Source organism: Bison bison, unplaced genomic scaffold (genome assembly GCF_000754665.1).
Source record: "Bison bison bison isolate TAMUID 2011002044 unplaced genomic scaffold, Bison_UMD1.0 scf7180017864465, whole genome shotgun sequence".
In the NCBI taxonomy this organism is placed as follows: domain Eukaryota; kingdom Metazoa; phylum Chordata; class Mammalia; order Artiodactyla; family Bovidae; genus Bison; species Bison bison.
In genome coordinates this window covers 5909413-5914802 of record NW_011495026.1, presented here as the reverse complement: position 1 = coordinate 5914802, position 5390 = coordinate 5909413, and positions in this window count along the sequence as shown.

The window sequence follows — 5390 nt, the reverse complement described above, 5'->3', positions numbered from 1 at the left end:
ATTGGAGGAGGAAATGGCAACCCACTCCAGTGTTCTTGCCTGGAGAATCCCAGGGACGGGGGAGCCTGGTGGGCTGCCGTCTGTGGGGTCGCACAGAGTCGGACACGACTGAAGCGACTTAGCAGCAGCAGCAGCAGGTGGCACTAGTGGTAAAGAACCTGCCTATCAATTCTGGAGAAACAAGAGACAGTGGGTTTGATCTCTGAGTCAGGTAGATCCCCTGGAGGAGGGCATGGCAACCCACTCTAGTATTCTTGCATGGAGAATTCCATGGACAGAGGAGCCTGTGGGCTATAGTCCATAGCGTCACAAAGAATCAGACACAACTGAAGCAGTGTGCATGCACACACACACAAGTATGTAGAGGAGAGTGTCTATTTATAATGTTGTGTTACTTTCAAGTGTACAGCAAAATGATTCAGTTATACATATGCAGATGGTCTTATCTAGATCCTTTTTTTTTTCCATAAAGAACTAACCATTTTGTCTTCCCTGGTGGTTCAGTGGTAGAGAATCCACTTGCCGATGCAGAGGACACAGGTTCAATCCCTGATCCAGGGAGATCCCACATGTCATGGAGTGACTGAGCCTGTGTGCCACAACTGTTGAGCCTGTATTCTAGAGCCCAGGAGCTCCAACTATGAAAGCCCACGCCACCTAGAGCCCGTGGTCAAGAACAAGAGAAGCCACTGCAATGAACAGCCTGTGCACTGCAACTAGAGAGTAGCCAGCACTTGCCACAGTTAGAGAAAAGCCCACACAGCAATGAACCCAGTACAACCCAAAGTAAAGAAATCATTAAAAAAAAAAAAAAAAACCCAACCACCTTATTTATTTATTCATTTTGGACACCACACGGCGTACAGAATCTTCCTCAACCAGGGATACAAACTGTGTCCCCTGCAGTGAAGGTGGAAAGTGGAGTCTAAACCACTGGACCACCCAGGTGGGTCCCCCCTCCCTTTTAATTTTTTTTTAAATAAAGAATATGCTCTTTTATTTATTTTAGATTATTTTATCATATAGGTTATCCCTGAATGCTGAGTACAGTTCCCTGTTGGAACCAACAAGTTTCCAAAACCAACGAGGTTTTGTACATTATATGCAGTCGTATGGTTGGCTTTCTACATTATATATAGTAGCATGTGTATGTTGGTTTCCTATATTATATATAGTAGTATGTGTATGTTCATCCCAAACTCCTGATTTTTCCTCACCCTGATATTTCCCCTTGGGTAATCATAAGTTTGTTTTTGATATCTGTAAGAGTGTTTCTGTTTGTAAATAAGTTCATTCGTTTTATTTAAAAAATAAGACTCCACATGAGTGATGTCATCTGATACTTGTCTTTACCTGTCTGACTTAGTATGATAATCTCTAGGTTCATTAATGTTTCTGCAAATGCAAGAGGTTTCTCTGAACTAGTTTTATATCCTGCAACTTTGCCAAATTCATTAAGTTCTAATAGTTTTCTGGTGCCATCTTTACGACTGTCTATGTACAGTATCATACCATCTGCAAATAGTGACAGTTTTACTTCTTTTCCCATTTTGATTCATTTTATTTCTTTTTCTTCTCTGGTTGCTGTGGCTAGGACTTCCTAAACTATGTTGAAAATAAGTGGCAACTATGGACATACTTGCCTTGTTATTGACCTTAGTGGGACTGCTTCCAGCTTTTCACCCTTGAGAATCATGTTAGCTGTGGATTTGTCATATATGTCCTTTATTATGTTGAGGTGAGTTCACTCTATGGCCACTCTCTGGAGAGTTTTCATCATAAATTGGTGTTGAATTTTGTCAAAAGCCTTCTGTGCATCTATGGAGATGTTCATATGGTTTTTATTTTTCACTTTGTTAATGTGTGATTTATCACATGATTGATTTATGCATATTAAAAGTCTTGTATCCTAGGGATAAATCCCACTTGATCATGTTGTATGATCCTTTTAAGGTATTGTTGGATTCAATTTGCTAGTTTTTTGTTGAGGATTTTTTGCATCTATGTTCATTAGTGATATTAGCTTCTAATGTTCTTTCTTGTGTGATTATCTTTGTCTGTTTTTGGTATCAGGGTGCTGGTGGCCTCACAGAATGAGCTTGAGAGTATTCCTTTCTCTGAAATTTTTTGAATGGGTTTTAGAAGGATAGGTGTTAACTCTTTTGTAAATTTGATAGAATTTACTTGTGAAGGCATCTGGTACAGGACTTAATGCTGGAAATTTTTTAATCACAGTTTCAACTTAAGTACTTGTGATTGGTCTGTTCATAACTCCAGTTTATTTCTACTTCAATCTTGGAAGATTTCATCTTTCTAAGAAGTTCTCCATTTTTTTTTTCTATCTTGTCCATTTTATTGGCATATAGTTTCCTATAGTACTCTACTATGGCCCTTTGTATTTCTGTGGTGTCAGTTGTAACTTATCCTTCTTCCAGTTTTAATGATTTGAGCCCTCTTTTTATTTTGTTGAGTCTAAATAAAGGTTTATCAGTTTTGTTTATCTTCTCAAAGTATGAGCTTTTAGTTTCATCGGTCTTTGCTATTATTTTATTCAGCTCATTTATGTGTGCTCAATCTTTATGCTTTCTTCCCTTCTATTGAAAGTAGAGGTGAAAGTTCCTCAGTCATGTCTGACTCTGCAACCCCGTGGACTATACAGACCATGGAATTCTCCAGAATACTGGAGTGGGTAGCCATTCCTTTCTCCAGAGGGATCTTCCCAATGCAGGGATAGAACCCAGGTCTTCCACATTGCAGGCAGATTCTTTACCAGGTGAGACACAAGGGAAGCCCCACCCTTCTATTAATACTAACTTTAGGCTTTGTTCTTCTTTCTGTAGTTGCTTTAGGTGTAAGTTTAGATCGTTTGAGATTTTTCTTGATTTCCTGAGATAAGATTTTAGTGCTATAAACGTCTCCCTGGTGGCTCAGCAGGAAAAGAAACCTCCTGCAATGTGAGAGACCTGGGTTTGGTTCCTGGATTTGGAAGATACCCCTGAGAAACGAAAGGCTACCCATTCCAGTATTCTGGCCTGGAGAATTTCATGGACTGTATAGTCCATGCGGTCGCAAAGAGTCAGACATGACTGAGCCACTTTCACTTAGAATTCCTTTTCCTGTGTCCCACAGATTTTACACTGTCATGTCTGTAGGTATTTTTTGTTTTCCTTAGTGATCCATTGGTTGTTTATTAACATACTGTTTAGTCGCCACAATTTGTGTTTGTGTATTTTGCAGGTTATTTTTGTAGGTGATTTCTAATGTCATAGTGGTGGTTGGAACCATGCTTGATATGGTTTCAATTTTCTTAAATTAATCAAAGCTTGAGTTGTATCCCAAGATGCGATGTATCCTAGGTAGATGTGCTGTGTGTGCTCAGATGCTCAGTCATGTCTGACTATTTGCAACCCCATGGACTGTAGCCCACTAGGCTCCTCTGTCCATTGGATTTCCCAGGCAAGAATACTGGAGTGGGTTGGCATTTCCTTCTCCAGGGGGGTCTTCCGAATCCAGGGATGGAAACCCACACCTCTGGCATTGGCAAGCAGATTCTTCAGTGCTAAGCCACCAGGGAAGCCCATAGCATTCTGTATATGTACAAGATTGTTTTAAGTTGCTGATGTTTTAAGTTTCTGGTGTACAGCAGAGTGATTCAGTTATATAATAATAATATTTTATATATTAATTTTGTATTCTTTCCCATTATGGTTTATTATAAGATGTTGACTATAGTTCACCATAGGAGACATACAGGAGCACCTGTATTGGTGCTATACAGGAGACATTGTACTTTGCAACATTTAAAAAAATATTCCTCAGTAATAATAGTGGTTAAAGACATTATGAAATATGCATATAGTAGAATGACATATATCTGGAAAACAAAAGCAGAAGCTATTAATTCTTTAGTATGAAAATATCTTCCACATCTTTGTAAATAAAACAAATTACAGGAAATGTATATAGCATACTACGAATTTTGCAAAAATTGAGAAAAATGGTATATATCTATATCTGCATTGGCTTCCATATATAACAAAATTATCCAGAAGATAAATAAAAAGGAGTAATATGTGTTATCAAAATTATGGTGAACACAGGTTAGAAAGAAGACTTTTTACTGAATATGTACTCATATCTTTTTTGTCATGTGAATTCATCATCTGCCAATTAAAACACAAAAATCTGTTGATTCTAGAATCATAACCAAAGTTTCACCTAATTCTCAATGGGCCACATTACTTGTATATTTTTTCTTTGTTTTCTTTGGCTTATAACCTTACTACAGATAGGAGTGTTATCTGCCTCGATATTTATGCAATATTTCCATGCATATATGTTTCATGTATATTTAAATAAATTGAATTGAACTGGTTTTCTTCATATATAAACATCTCATTTTCTCTTCTCATTCTCTTAAAGTAAATCAAAGTTTATCCAAATATGTAACTTCTGAACTACCATTCTTCTTTAACCCCAGATATATCATGTGTATAGATCTATTGGCCTCATTGTTTTAATTACCTTGATTCACATATATGCTCCATAAAATATTACCTCTTCTAGATCTAGTTATATTATTGCTTTAGAAAATGCTTACATCACAAAATGCAGCATTCTATTCCCTTATCAACATTGAAATATAAACGTTAAATATTATACAAAATAACAAATTATCCTAAGAATTTTAATGCAGTTGTTTTGTACTTGTGGAAATTAGGCTCATATTAAGCTGTTACCATGTCAAGACTCTGTATATAGATTTTTTCTTTGTTTGGGCCTATTGTAAATACTCAAGACATAGAAACAAAACCATATTAAATATAAATATATAAAGCATATCCTAGTCAATTTTAAATGAGTTTTATTTATAAAACTTTAGGGATTTATAGAACCACTTGTTTCTTTTAATCAGTAATAAGAACTAAGATTTCACTATACTGAAGATAAAACCAAGGGGCCAACCAATTAGATAAGGACAAAATTAAAGGTCCTCTTGAGTTTATCTCCCAGATATATGCCATCTAATTCAAATAGATTTGAGTCATTTTAACTTTATTTGAAAAGTAGAATTTATCAAGTTCTGGCCTTCATATTCTAAGTGCAGAGACCTATCGATGTCTGTCTCTTGGCTACCCTCTTTGTAATAAATGTAGGCTTGATGTATAATGAAAACCAGCTGAGTAGTTCAAGGTACAGATGACTTCTTTTCTTCTTATTCCAACTAAGATTGGTCTTACTCTTCATAATCTCTCACAGCTGCCAAAAATCTATTTTATCTTTGCATGAGGTGAGGTTTCCATTAACAACCATTAGAGTAGCAGAGGTCAGACGTCCAGTGTCAGATGTGCTACTAAAAAGAGGTCCTAAGCAAAGAAAGTGTCTACTGA